Raw genomic sequence first — 16,241 nt, 5'->3', positions numbered from 1 at the left:
ATTTTAAAAAGTGGAGGAATCTGTGAGAGGTACATAGTATTGGACATGTAGGTGCTGCTTCTTAACCTTCTCACCTCTCAAGCTCTTCAAGATGAGCCTAGATTAAGGGTAACCAACCATCTAAACAACTGCCTTAGCAGCCCATCTGTAAGGAGGGGTAAATATCACTTAGGGCACCAAAATATCACTGGAATAACTTGAAAGAGGACATTTAAAAAAAAACCTCAGAAATTCTCTCATGGAGAGTCCTGGATGGGGTTGGAAGGTTTTATCTACTTACCTTTCTCAAGCCTAGGACAGGGCCTGGAACTCAGTAATAATTCGTTGGCTGACAGGTTGAATGAACGGTGTATGAGATTTCTGAGTTGAGCCCGAGGCCCGCAGTAGTTAGGCCTTTATGACATCTGGACCCAACGGAAGCCAAGGGGAAGGTCCAGGAGGGTCGCCTGCAGAGATGGGGGCCCCGGCCTGACTGGCCAGTGTGCAGCCAGGAAAAGCCCGGTCCTGTGCTCTTCCCTAATGGGCCTCCGGAGACCTTGCAAATCCTGCTGCAGGGAGTTGATGTCAACAAAGAACCTGTCACTGCTGTCTCCTTTTCAGACCCTGCTTCATAAAAAAAATTCAGGAAGTCACTTCTTCAGGTTTTGCTTAACAGGATCCCATTTGGGAGCCAATTTTGAAAGGTTACAAAGATGTAAGACCTTTGGTTTCTTTGCTTATTTGCTGGATGACTTTGGGCAAGTTATCTCAATTCTCTGGGCTTTAACGTCCCCATATACATAGAAGCCTGGGCTGCCAATGCCCAGGGCTACCCACGGGGCCACATTAACATCAATGCTAGAAGGTATTGACTGCTTAGCCTCCAGCTGCATCACTGCAGAATCTTGGGGCCACACTCTTCATCTCCCCTGTTCTTTCTGAGACCAACAGGAAGTCCCTCATCTGTGCTCATTTCTGCTGACAAGTTATTTGGGGAGGATCCTTGGCCACTGTCATGGCTGCCACGGCTGATGTCTGATTTGAAAAACAAAAAGTTTCATCCTGGCCAGTGTGGCTCAGTCGGTTGGGCGTCATCCTGTGCACCAAAGGGTTGCTGGTTCGATTCCCAGACAGAGCATGTGTCCAGGTTATGGGCTTGATCCCCAGTAGGGGGCGTGCAGAAAGCAGTTGATTATGATCCGCTCTCACACCCATGTTTCTCTCTCACTCCCACTTCTTCTCTCTCTGAAAATCAATTTTTAAGAATATTTTTTAGCCGAAACCGGTTTGGCTCAGTGGATAGAGCGTCGGCCTGCGGACTGAAGGGTCCCAGGTTCGATTCCGGTCAAGGGCATGTACCTGGGTTGCGGGCACATCCCGGTAGGAGATGTGCAGGAGGCAGCTGATCGATGTTTCTCTCTCATCGATGTTTCTAACTCTCTATCCTTGTCCCTTCCTCTCTGTAAAAAATCAATAAAATATATTAAAAAAAAAAAGAATATTTTTTAAAACACACATTTATATGGACCTTTTCTTATTGATAAAGCTTTCTTATAATGCATTTTCAAGGGGTCCGAACTTTTAGGTAGGAAACATAAAAACATGGGCATAAAGAAGAGACCTAAATATTTAAGCACAGCACTGGGAAAAAACTTTAGGACTGCACTCTTGCCATGTTCTGAACAAGGACTCATATGTGGTTTCCCACATAAGGACAGCAGGTGGCAGCAGAATCAAGCTTTCTGATAGCAGAAGCTCCTGGAGTTTCAAAGAGTTCTCAGATGAGAAAAACCTTATCTGAAAATCTAAACTCGGCATGAGAACAAAACAAAACAGAGTGAGGAACTGGTGCCATCCGCCTCAGCCACTGGCAATATCCAGATGCCATTCCCTGCCTGCCACCAGCACAGGAATTCTGGGCTTTCTGTAGACAATGGCCAGGAAAGGGACCCCGGGTCTGTCTCTCCGTGAGTAGTTATTTGACAGGGTTCCTGTCCTGCTGGTGCCCTTGTCATATGTTGAAGCTGGTTCACCAGGAAACAAGCTCTGGCCAGGGTTGGACTCGCTGGAGGGGTCAGCCCCAATTCGGGACACATTTCCGCATGAAGAAAGGGTTTGTGAAAGGAGGCTTTGCAGACAATAAGAAGAATTATAGTGCTGATATAGGCTACAACGTGGACGAACCTCAAGACATCACACTACATGAAAAAAGGCGGTCCCAGAAGACCGCATAATGCATGGTGCCATTGATAGGAGGTCTAGATAGGCAAATCTAGAGTCAGAAAATAGGTCAGTGGTTGTCTAGGGCTGGGGAGGCAGTGACTGGGGAATGACTGCTGAGTACAAGGTTGTTTTTTTTGGGGGGGGGTGATAAAAATGTTCCAAATTTAGATTATGGTCATAGTTGCTTAACTCAATAAATATGCTAAAAATGATTGAATTGCATACTTTATTTTTAAATATATTTTTATTGATTTCAGAGAGGAAGGGAGAGGGAGAGAGAAAAACATCAGTGATGAGAGAGAATCATTGATGGGCTGTCTTCTGCACACCCCCTACCAGGGATCGAGCCCACAACCCGGGCGTGTGCCCTGACCAGAATTGAACTCTCAACCCTTCAGTCCACAGGCTGATGCTCTATCCACTGAGCCAAACCGGCTAGGGCTTGAATTGTATACTTTACATGGGTGAACTGTATGGTATGTAAATAATCTCAATAATGCTGTTTTTAAAAAGGAGATATAAAAGGGAAAGTATACTTTTATCACAAATATATTTCAAGTAAAAATAGAACTTAAATAATGATTCAAGGAGGGGAGGAAAGAGAGAAAGAGAAGAGAAGAGAAGAGAAGAGAAGGAGAGAGAGAGAGAGAGAGAGAGAGAGAGAGAGAGAGAGAGAGAGACCAGCTGCCATAGAAAAGAACTGGAGGTTTGTTAGAAATATGACTCAGGGGCATTGGTAAGTTTTACTTTTTGTTCAGATTGTGATATGATAAATGCACGTATCCTTCCTGCTTCAGTCACACACTTTCTATCCCTAAGAAGGACAAATACGTGCCCACCTTAATGAGTGGCTGGAGGATGTGGGTTGCCATAGCACTCATTTAGAGAAGTGCTCTTCCTGGAAAGAAGACTTGTGGGCCAGTAGAAATAGCAAACATCTGCAGCCCCACAACCTGCTTACAAGGTCCAGATCCTCCTCTTGTTAGTTATGAGGCCTCAGGTGTGTGTGTGTGTGTGTGTATGTGTGTGTGTGTGTGTGTGTGTGTGTGTGTTTATATCCACATCTCAAGGTTGAGTAAGAATTATTTAACATGAAATGTGAAAATGCCTAGCCTGTGTCCATCCTTGCCAGCCAAATGGCATTTTGTCTCAAAATACAGCTATGCCACACTTTACTATTGGCACAATTCTAACGGTCTTTTCTACTGTCCTCCACTCCCATCCATGAGTCCATTTTCAATCAACAATTCCATTAACACTTTTTGCAGCAATGGGAAGACCCTGAGAACGGAAAATTTAGGTTAATAACAATATTGTGTTGGGAAGAATCTGAGTAGGAGGGAACCCCTCCCCTGGCTGCATAAAGTACAAGACTAGAGTCAGTTATAGCTGCCTACAATATAACCCTGGATAACACAGTGCAGTGGCAACACTGCTCCCGCCCAGCCGTGTGGCTCAGTGGTTGAGTGTCAACCCATGAACCAGGGAGTCAGGGCTCGATTCCTGGTCAGGGCACATGCCCTGGTTGTGGGCTCGATCCCCAGTAGGGGGCAGGCAGGAGGCAGCTGATCAATGATTCTCTCTCATCATTGATGTTTCTCTCCCTCTCCCTTCCTCTCTCTGAAATCAATAAAAATATATATTTTAAAAAAGAAACAATGCTCCCACCAGAACAACAGTTTTTATATTAAAAAATTTGAGATGTTATATTCAGAAGCATTTCTAGGAACTATGGAATATTAGGGGAAAATGTCAACACATTGGTCAACATTGTACTTTAAATTCATGCAAAGTTTTGACTCTATGAGCATCCTAGTAGCTTTGGGAGGAAAATTATACTCTGTTCACAGTGTAATGGATGAGAAAATGGGCTTAGAAATCAGGCTGCCTTCTTCAGAAAACTTGGTTCTGCCTCCTGTGAAAGCAGTGCAACTACTTAACCTTCCTGTGCCTCAGTTTCATTATGTATTGACTGAGGAAATAATAGTATCTATTTTACAAGGCTATTGTGAGGATTCTCTGAATGAATGTAACGTGTTAGAACAGTGCTTGGCACAGCATAAGCATTCAAGAAATCCATTCATTCAACAAATGTTTATTGGCTCAATATTACCACTAATTTAGATGCTGGAAATGGTTAAGTCCACAAAACAGATTACATCCCTGCTCCGTTAAGTCTCATGGAACCTACTTTCTGGTGGGAAGGGGCAAGCAATGACACCTATATAGAGATATGGCTATGGGCTGAACTATGTCCTCCTCCTCCAATTCATATGTTGAAGCCCTAACCCCCTCTTCAATTGTATTTGGAGGTCATGAGGGTGGGGCCAGAAGAGGAAGGGATACAAGAGTACTCTCTTTGCCATGTGAAAACACAGGAAGAAGGAGGCCATCTGCAAGCCAGAAAGAGAGGCCTCAGGAATAAATAATCTTTTTGAAATATATATATATATATATCCTATATAATAAAAGCCTAATATGCTAAGTGTCCGGTTGACTGGTTTGCTTTTCAACCAATCAAAGCATAATATGCTAATGATATGCTAAGGCTGCTCAACTGCTCACTATGACGTGCACTGACCACCAGGGGGCAGACAGTCAACTGGTCGACCAGTCACTGTGATGTGCACTGACCACCACTGGCAGACGCTAGGTTAGCTTGCTGCTGGGGTCCGGCCGATCGGGACTGAGTGAGACGGGCCAGACATGCCTGGAGCCCTCCTGCGGTCCCTCCCTGGTTGGCCAACCTTCTGTGTCTCTCCCCATCCCCGAACGTGCACCAGTGGGGTCCCTCAGCCTGGCCTTGCTATGCGCCTGCCACCCCGGCAGGGCTGAGGGGACTGGGCACCACCATCTTGTGGCTGTGGGTGCCGCCATCTTTGAGGGTGGGGCAGTCAATTAGCATATTCCCTTCTTATTGGCTGTGGGCACTGCATTCTTTGCAATGGCATGAGAGTCAATTAGCATATTCCCTCTTTATTAGATAGGATTTTTCTCAAAAAGGAACTAGAAATGAGATTTTTAAATATATAAAATATATGTTCAATCTCACTCTTAACATAAGTGCAAATAAAAATTACATGAGCAGACTTAGCAGATTGGCAAAAAATTTAAAAGAAGTGAATAACCTCTGTTGGCATTTTCATATATGGGTGGTGGGAGTATAATTTTCTGAATGGAGGACAATTTGACAACATCTATCAAATTTTATCATGCACAAAGCCTTGGATTCAGCAAATCTACTTTTAGAATTTATACCAGAGATATTCCAGACATGTGCTCAAAGTTGTAGGTATGAAAGTATTTATTGCAGAATTATTTGTGAAAGAAAACAAAAAGAAGAAAGAAATATAGAGGTCCACGAATAAGACGGGTTAAATAAGTTAGTAAGTTAGAGTATATCCATATAATGGGATACTATTAAAGAACAACCTCCCTGAAGTGTTGCCAAGGGGGAAAGAATACAGAAACATGTGTAATTTCACTGGTTTAATATACAGAAATTAGTGACACAGGTTGCATCTGGAGAAGGAAATTAGAAAACAGTTTTTCATTTGTACCCTTATCTTTCACTGCATACCTTTTTTTTAACATTTGGATTTTGTATCATTTGTGTTTTATTACATATTTTGAAAATTAACTAATTTTTAATATCCATAAAAGTGATGCAAAAATATATAGAAATAATAGCTTACATGCATTGAATTTTGCTGTAGGTCAGGCACTGGTTTACTAAACACTTGGCTTGTATTATATGATTCGACTCAACCATAACCTTGTAAGGTGGGTCCTACTATGATCTCCATTGCACAGAGGGGGAAAATTATGGTAGAAAGAGACTGAATAGCTTGCCCAAGGATCCCCACCTAGTTGGTGACAGAGCTGAGATTTGAACCCAGGTGGTCTGGTTCCAGAGACCAAACTCTTAGCCACCATACTACACTGCTCCTCTGTAGTCTTAAGTTTACAAAATAACTCTTAATTATAGTGTAGCCAATATGGAACTTAGATAACCAACTCAGATGTGCAGGAAATACCTTCTTTATTTTTCCCTGAATTACCTTAAATCAGATTCTGAGTCCCCATCCTGATTGACAGAAAATGTAATCTCAGTCATGATTGGGGCTTTCCCCTTCAGGGGCTATACAAGGTCCTGGGGTCTTACCTGGTACCCAAACCAGGCAGAGACCTTGGCAGTTGTCAGCCCACACTGATTACCACAGGCATGTCCACAGACCCAGCTCAACCCTCCAGCATGTAGCTATAGCATGTAGTCCAATGCATTCTGGCTCCCAGACTGCAAACTTTGTTATATTCTAGAAAAATCATCTCCTTCCCTTTTCTCACTGTCTTCAAAGGCATCAAAAATATTATCTTCAATGAGTTCAGACAGCCAGATCATTCTGCAAAATATCCCTCAGGTGAGAAATGACTAAGGGTCTGTTTAACTTGTTTAGATCAAAGGGGAAGAGAAAATATGGGAAGAAGACTAAGAAATTTATATCTCAATAAATTATCCTGCCACAAAGTCAAAGCCACACACACACACACACACACACACACACACACACACACACACACAATACTCTTGGATTGTGCAAGGATTTGACTTGTCTGGTTCTGGAAGGATGGTTGTAGTGAATAAATAAAACGATGTCTTCCACTGGCAGCAGACTTAGACCGAGACTTGAGACAGTTAACACCTGCCGTTTGAATGCGAAGGCGCGGGGGTCAAAAACCCGATGGGGAAGTGAGGATACCTTAAAATTCCTCAAATAAAATCAGTCGAATTCCCAGCCTCTGCTCAGCTAACCAACCCGTCAGTGCAGGAAAGAAGACAAGATGGGAATCCAAGGAAGGAAGTGTTAGAAGCCAAGGGCCTGGCATCAAAGAGAATGTACTTAAATAGAAACCAGGTTGACACCAGACCTTTAGGGTGGTTCCAGCAGGCAGGAGAACGGAGAGATAGGATCTAAGCACAGGATCTTTTCACCATAGGAGCCTGGGTAAGAGGTCTGCCCCAAATTCCATCTGCCACCAATAAGAGCAGAAAGGAAATGTGTGATGAGAGCCAAGCCCTGGGGAAGGAGTCCAAGATGGGTGTGCCTCCAGCGTGTTCAGTAATTGTGTCCAGCTCAGCAAATCTGAGTTTCTTTATTCTTCGGGCTACTATCTCTCTTAATGAACGAGGAAAATTTGATATTAAGCAGTTTCTGAAACCCATTTACCCCCAGCCTTTGTCTAAGTTTTATAGAGGAAAAGGAATAGCTACAGTAATGGTCATATTTGCTTGTGAACTCCTGGTCAGCTCATTCCTGGTCCTTTGCTCCACCTAGTGCCGTGGTTGGCAAACTGCGGCTCGCGAGCCACATGCGTCTCTTTGGCCCCTTGAAGTGTAGCTCTTCCACAAAATACCACAACCTCTTCCACCCCAATCTGTCCTTATTCATATTGAGGGAGCTCTTTCATTTATTTCCATTAAAGCCAAATGTGTAGCTGTGAGTCAGTAGAATCTCATGTTTCTTTTCTCTCTTCTTAATATTTGAATAGTTTTAAATGATCAGAAGACTCATATGAACACAGAAAAGCATATTCCACTCATTATATCCTCTGGTGGCCAAACTCAATCAAATCTCAACAGGGTCATTTGATTAAGTAATGACCTTGCGAACCCCCATGGAGCTCCTTTGGGCAATAACTGGTTAAATAGTCATAGGACTTTTTCAAGGAGTTTCATATTAAATTATAAAAGTAGATGAAAGAATATTATAAATCACAACAAAGCTAAGGATTTCAGGTACAAAGGGGTTCAGAGTTGATTCTTACACAAAATCTATACGTGGAGATAAAGATTAATACTATGCTTAAGCCATTAGAGTATACAAACTAAATTAAACATTCTCTACTTATTTGATAGTTAGCCTACAGTGCCCCTGTCACTCAACAGCCTTAAAAATCAATCATTATTCTTTATTTCTTACATATAGTTGATATTTAATCACTGTTACGGGTTGAATTATGTTCCTTAAATTTTTATAAGTTAAAGTACTAACCTCCAGTACCTCAGGATGTAACCTTATTTGGAGATAGGGTCTTTATGGAGGTAACCAAGTTAAAATGAGGCCATTATGGGGAGGGGGGCAGCTAATATAAATGACTAGTGTTCTTAGGAAAAAGGGAAATTTGGCTCTGGCTGGGTAGCTCAGTTGGTTAGAGCACTGTCCTGATATTCCCAGGTTGTGGGTTCAATCCCCGGTCAGGGCACATACAAGAATCAATCAATGAATGTATAATAAGTGGAACAACAAATTGATACCTCTCTCTCTCAAAAATCGATAAATTTAAAAAATTTTAAAGAGTTTTAAGTAGGAAAAAAGTGAAATTTGGATAGACTTAAAAATCAATCATTATTCTTTATTTCTTACATATAGTTGATATTTAATCACTGTTACGGGTTGAATTATGTTCCTTAAATTTTTATAAGTTAAAGTACTAACCTCCAGTACCTCAGGATGTAACCTTATTTGGAGATAGGGTCTTTATGGAGGTAACCAAGTTAAAATGAGGCCATTATGGAGGGGGAGGACTAATATAAATGACTAGTGTTCTTAGAAAAAAGGGAAATTTGGCCCTGGCTGGGTAGCTCAGCTGGTTAGAGCACTGTCCTGATATGCCCAAGTTGTGGGTTCAATCCCCGGTCAGGGCACATACAAGAATCAATCAATGAATGTATAAATAAGTGGAACAACAAATTGATATCTTTCTCTCTCAAAAATCAATAAATTAAAACATTTTAAAGAGTTTTAAATAGGAAAAAAGTGAAATTTGGATAGAGACATACATGCATAAAAGAAGAACACCATGCGAAGATGAAGATGGCCATCCACAAGCCAAGCAGAGAGGCCTGGGCCAGATCCTTCCCTCACGGCCCTCAGAGGGAACCAACCCTCCCCCCATCTTTTTTTTTTTTTAATATATTTTATTGATTTTTTAAGAGGAAGGGGTACTTTGTGACAGCAGTCCTAGCAAACCAATACATTTGTCTTTAGCAAATGAATAAGGCACTCTCTGCAAAAAAAATGAAATCAATCCATAGAATGCTAAAGTTGAAAGAGATCTCAGAAAATATCTTGCTCAACTCCCTGGTTTTGAAATAAGATCCCTAAGGTCACACAGCAAGTTGGTGGCTTAGTCACCCTTTTAGCTCCAAACTTCAGCATACGTGTTCTATCGTAGTCAGCCAGCTATTTCAAAGATGGTGGCAACATCAGCCTAGGATGGTGATTAGATCCAAAACTTCGTTGGAAAGAATTTCCTGGGGGAGAGTATGAAAGCACAGGCCCTTTCTAAGTATTTGCTAATGGAAGCATATGCTAAACAGAGAATTAATTGCTGGCTGGATGCCAGCCAGAAGATTGATACCCAGTGGAACAGTGAGACAGGTAGCTTGACCTCGGGCTGGGCCTACGGGATCCATCATCCCTCTTCTAGACAGACACTTGGTTGCAGTAAAGGTCTGGCTCTGCTCTGGCCAGAGGGCTGCCCCTACGCCACTGGGGATGAGTCACCGAATGACTTAATCATCTGTGGGTCAGAAGCTCAGGTTCCTGGGAGCAGGGTGGGGGCTGGGGGCACGGAGCCTGAGTAATGCTTCATGGTGGGTGTGGAGACATTAAAATAGTAAGCATACTATTGACTAAAGTACATGACACAAGTAATTGCTAGAGACTTCAAACCAGCTATCGCCTAGGATTATGGAGAACTGATCTAATAGCAGACAGAAAGCCCAGTTTCAACTCTGCAGCAGAGGCCTTTGAAAAGTGTCCAGGAGTAATTGGCATTTAATCAATGCAGTCATTATCACAGCACATGGCTCCCGCAGCTTCAGGCCCCATTGCAATCACTGAACTGCAAAGGGGAGAATATGTCGGTGAAATTTAACTACCACCAACATGTAATTCACAGGCCCAGACTAGATCCGCATGGAAATATATTAACGTTTTTATATTTGAGAAATGCAGGTTCACTGTCCATAAGAATTCAGTCTTGTATCAATAATGGTATAAACAGTGATGGACATTTTCCATTTAGAGGCCCCTAATCAGCATTAATTTTGATAGACAGGAGGGTAAAAGCTACAACAGGCTGCCAAGCATTTGCTTTTCATCTAATCTTCTCTAAACTTTCCATGAAACATTAGGAAGAATATGAGAGCTTTTTTGCTCCCTGAGATATGGAAGGAGCATACGCTACTTATAATTTAGGGACAAGGAAGTATTGACTTTGCCCTTGGTTTTGCTTCAAAAAAGTGTTACCATCAGGCAGCAAGCAGGGTACTGAAAGGAGAATATACTTCTCTAGGAGGGTAGACACTATTCGTAGGCCTATGCCCTCTCTCCTTTTCTTGGCAAGAGTTCATAGTTTGCTTCCGCCCACCTTGTAAAAGGCAATTAGAAAAAAGAGGAGGCCCAATTTCCCCTCTCAGCACCTTGTAAGTCTCTCATGCATGACCGATGAGACGAAGTGAGGAGGGAAAAAAGTCTCTTTGAATTTAAGGACCCATAAAATGTTTACTTAGACAATGGTGGTCTATTTCAGTGTTTTTCAAAGGGTACTTCTAAGTTACCCACTTCAGAATGATCTAAATCAGCGGTTCTCAACCTGTGGGTCGCGACCCCTTTGGCGGTCGAACGACCCTTTCACAGGGGTCGCCCAAGACCATCCTGCATATCAGATATTTACATTACCATTCATAACAGTAGCAACATTACAGTTATGCAGTAGCAACGAAAATAATTTTATGGTTGGGTCACAACATGAGGAACTGTATTTAAAGGGCCAGAAGGTTGAGAACCACTGAAATGAAAGAGCTTGTCCACAATGCAGATTGCCAGGCCCCTGCATGTGCTCTAAATCAGAATTCATGGAAGTAGGGCCTTGGAATCGACACTGTTACCAAGCGTTGCCAGGAACTCTATGTCCACTAAAATGGATTCTACTCACCTTGCCTCCATCTCAACATTGCTGTGCTCCAAGGCCAATCTCTTCCCAGGCTACTCTTACTCCTTTGATTGTATCAAGTCTCAGGCTTAGTGTTTTCACATGCAAATGGCACTCAGATTTACATCTGCAGCCCACAGCTTTGTCTCCAAACTCCAGAATTCTATAGCTAACTGCCTGATGGATGTCCAAAAGGCATATTCGAAAACGAACTCTTCAGTTTTCTCTCTGAACTTGTTCTTCCTCACCTCAGTAAATGGCAGCACAATTTACCGCCAACCTTGGAGTCATTCTTGATTCTATCCTTGACATCTTCCTCACATCCTCTCATACTCACGTCCAATTAGAGCTCTTTCAAGATATGCCCCACAGCTTCCTCTATTCCCTGGGCTACTTCAGCAGCCCTCTGTTTGGTCTCTCTGCTTACTTTTTGTATCAGTCAGAGTTCTGCTGCAGATAACAGAAGCCGTTCTAGCTATTTGAAGCAGAAAGGAATTTAATACAGTTGTGGTAGACGGACGCTACAACAATCCTTCCCCATGTACCTGTTTGCAATGTGCCTTTGCTACAACTACTGTCTCCCCTCCCCAAATGGAGTCTATTTTTCCCTTGAATCTGGGCCAGCCCTCTGATGAACTTTGACCAATAGAATGAGGCAGTGATGTTGAGTGACCCCCAGACCTAGCCATAGGAGGCTTTTCCAGATTTCATTTTCACCCTTTTGGAAGGCAGCCTTCCTATAAAGCAGCGCAGGCTAGATTATTGAGTGATGAGAGACCACATGGAGAGAGAGGGTTCAGACTTTTAGGCATCCCTTCCAAGATCCCAGACATGTGAGGGAGGCCATCTAAGACCTTGGAGCCTAGCATAGCTGACAGCTAAATACAACCACACATGCGAGCCCAGGTGAAATCAGCAGAAGAAGTGCCCAGCCAGCCTAAGTTTGGGGGGATGTTGATTACACAGCAACAGATAAGTGAAATAATAATGTTAGGCCTTGCAATACCTTTTGTGGCCTGTAGGGGCAGGCTGTAGGCTAGGCCTCCAGCAATGGTTTCCAGAGGAATACTGCAGAACTGGCCTGCCAGAGGAACTGCTACTTCTGCCTTAATATAGAAGCTAAAAATCAGGAAGCCATCAACCACTTTCTAGGTCTAAAAACACACCACCTTAGCCATGATCTGGGCATCAGGAAGTCACTACAAGAGCTGTTGGCTGGCCCTAGCCAGTTTGGCTTAGTGGATAGAGCATTGGCCTGCGGACTGAGGGGTCCCAGGTTCGATCCTGGTCAAGGACACATGCCTGGCTGTGGGCTCAATCCCCAGCAAGGGGACTGCAACTGGCAGCTTAGCAATGATTCTCTCTCATCATTGATATTTCTATCTCTCCCTCTCCCTTCCTCTCTGAAATCACGAAAAGTATATTTTAAAAAATGTTTTGATAAGCCCTAGAAATCTAACACACAGTATAATGAACATAGATAACACTATTGTACTATTAATTATGGAATGTGATAAACATCACTGCAATGGCAATCATATTATAGTATGTAAATGTATTAAAGTAAACATCGTGCACCTTAAATTTACACAATGTAATATGTCAAATTTAAATAAACAAAATGTCTTTTTTGCTGTAATAGCATCTAGAATAATGTCTGCACAGAAGATGCTCATTAAATATTTCTTAAATGATTGAACTAAAGCTTGATAAAAGAAAGTCATATTTTAGAGAAGACTGTCTCTAGTTAACCCAGACTATGACACTCTGTATGCCTAAAACCCTGGGTTTCTGTCATTGTCCTTTATGACTATATCCTGGATTATCAAGAAAGATTTAGAATTCAAGATTTTTTTCAGCCTAGAACTTACCATCACTACTATAACTGTACAACCATCTTGAGTCAAACACTTTGGTTTTTGTTTTTTTGGTAATAAATTTTCATTTAAAAATATGAATTTGGAGGATGGGAAGAATTTCTTGAAGGGCAACCTCCTCAGTCTTTCCTGCCTCCCATGGCTTTGGCCACCATCTCTCTCCGATGGCTTGTTCTTCAGGATGCTGACAGCTTGGTTTCTCTGGGTAACATCATGCAAAGGAAATTAGCTCAGTATGTCTTCTACCAAATTCCATCTGTGGCTCAGTGTTTTAAGGTGTTTGGGAACAAGGCTAAAGAGCAATTTTGATAAGACAAGGCAATGTTCCAGTCTCTGAGAATATATCTCTCCCCCAAAAAGCATTTTTTAAAATACCACTGAACAGCCTGGAAATCTACCCACGCATGAGCAATCTCCTGCAATATACAGAAAGCTTTTCAGGTGTCACCGCTATAATAGCAGGTGGTTCCTTTGGCTAGAAAAATTATGGCAAGAGACAGAAAGAAAACTGTTTTAATATTCTGGATACAGTTTTCCCCAAGTGAATCATTCCCATATGCCTACTCTTCCCATGGGCCCCTTTCCAGAGGAAGTGGGCTATGTGAATGGAAGTGTGGAGATGCAGTCTGGTGGGCAAACTTCAGTGGTGTCCGTATTTGGCAGGTCCAATTAATCTTTAGATATATATCAGCCACTCTTCTGTAAGTCTCAAAAGGCAAAATTTGAATATGGATTTGATTCCTGTTTGTGCTTCCCTCATAATAAACACATAATCTCGTTATGAAGATTTAGTAGTGTTCATTTGATGCAAGGCTGCTTCTGAAATTCCATATACATTCATTTTAAATAAAAGCTTACAGGGAAGGCTGCGACTAGAGCAATTGGCAAAGGTGATCATTTAATTCACTTTTTGTGATGAAATATTTGAGACATACAAAAAGTTTAAAGAATAGGTATTTGGCCCTAACCGGTTTGGCTCAGTGGATAGAGCGTCGGCCTGCGGACTCAAGGGTCCCAGGTTCGATTCCAGTCAAGGGCATGTACCTTGGTTGCAGGCACATCCCCAGTAGGGAGTGTGCAGGAGGCAGCTGATCGATGTTTCTCTCTCATCGATGTTTCTAACTCTCTATCCCTTTCCCTTCCTCTCTGTAAAAAATCAATAAAATATATATTAAAAAAAGAATAGGTATTTGCTCTTTAGTGATCTTTTGCTGCTTGTAAGATAAAAATCTGTACTGGCACAAAAAGACTTCATTTCCAGACAGAAGTGCAGCAAAGCTGGAAATTAAGTTTTGCATAGTTTTTTTTTCTTCCTCCATTGTGTATAAGACTAGCATTCTTATCATTTATAGGCATACCACATCTCCTTGACTGAAAAGGGAGATGCTAGTGCCACCATCTTAACTTCAAATCAACTAAGGTCTAATAGGGAAAGATGTGGAAGCATGCTGATGAAACACTGGACTTTATTTGGATGGAAGACAACTACATGGGAAAATAAAAATAAAAAGAAACATAAAAAGAAAACATTCTGACCCCTCCTAATCTCAGCGTGGTGTCATTGGGCATATTCTTTAACCCCTCTACACCTGTTTTCTGAACTGTACAGTAAGGATAATAATAGGATTTGCCTCTTAGCGTTGTTACATGTAAAGCCCTTAGAACAGTGCTGGGCATACAGTAAATCCTCAATAAACGTTAGCTCACTTTCTTCCTTCTCTTCAACAGAATGTTAGCTCCACATGAGAGCAGTGGCTTGGTCTTATTTAATTCTGTATCCTCAGCTTCTATTTTTCCTACTGTCGGCATTCAGTAAAGATTTGCTTAATGGATTAATTAACAAGAGTAGTTAGGCTTTGAGGTTGAAAGTGAAAGAGAATTTGTCCTAAGTTTTACAACTAGTGAGAGAAAAATGGACTTTAGGTTTAGGGCAGGTAAAGGAGGTAGGAAAGAATCCTAAATTAAGGTGAGAAGGCCCACATTCAAGTTTAAATTCTTCTAACTTTAAGTGTCAAGACTAAGGGTTTCTTTCTTAATTGGTAAAATGGGAATAACTTCCAAGGTTATTTTGAGGACTAAATTAAGGTGTATGTGAAAGATCATAATAAACTATGAAGGGATATACAAACACATGATATTAATTTTTATCTCAGCAAGTTTATCCATTGGATGACAATAAAATGATTCTATGAGAGTCTTGGAAGAAAAAATCTTTAGCTAAAGATTTAAGTCCTAAAAATATTCCACCCCAGAGGTACCACAGACGTAGACTAATTTTTTCCATCTGTGCATTTTAGGGTAGATTTGGCATACACTCAATACCAGGCAAGAAAGAAACTATGGTTTAGGCTGCTTTTAAAGTTAAAAAAAAAAAGGCAGAAAAGGAAACCATTTCCTTTTATAAGCATGAATGTTAAAATAGAGAAAGCCTTCATCGAGTAATGCATCACCTAAGCAAGACTAATTTTTTAAAAATTGATTTGAGAAAGAGGAGGGGGAAGAGAGAGAGAGAGAGAGAGAGAGAGAGAGAGAGAGAGAGATTTGTTGTTCCACTTATTTATGCACTCATTGGTTTATTCTTGTGTGTGCCCTGACCGGGGCCTACAACCTTGAAGTATCAGGACAACATTCTTCCCAACTGAACTACCAGGCCAGGGCTGAAGCAAGACTACTTAATCCATATTCTCTTCTACTTTTCCCCACTCCCCTTTTATGTTCTAACTAGAGGCCTGATGCACGGAATTCGTGCAAGAGTAGGCCTTCCTTCCCCCGGCTGCTGGCACCGGCTTCCCTCTGGCACCTGAGACCCGCGCTTCCCTCGCAGCATCGGCTTTGTCCAGAAGGTCATCTCGAAGTCCTCCGGTCTAATTAGCATATTATGCTTTTATTATTATAGATAGATTAGTTAGATATTTTATATATAATGATTTATGTATTATAGTCACTCCCTCCTTGTGGAGAAAAGAAATACAGATCATTCTTTATCAGCCACATGTGACTCAGAGGTCAAAAGAGCAGTTCTTTGTGGGATAATCTCCCAGATTAGTAATATTTAAAGACCTGGTGTTCAGAGCCAGGGATTATTCAAATATTACGGCTTTAATATTAGGCTTCACCCATCAGTGCCTGAGTTTGAGATTGAGAAACTAACTTGAGGACAAA

Source organism: Myotis brandtii, unplaced genomic scaffold (genome assembly GCF_000412655.1).
Source record: "Myotis brandtii unplaced genomic scaffold, ASM41265v1 scaffold898, whole genome shotgun sequence".
Classification (NCBI taxonomy): Eukaryota; Metazoa; Chordata; class Mammalia; order Chiroptera; family Vespertilionidae; genus Myotis; species Myotis brandtii.
Note: the sequence above shows the minus strand (reverse complement) of the source record.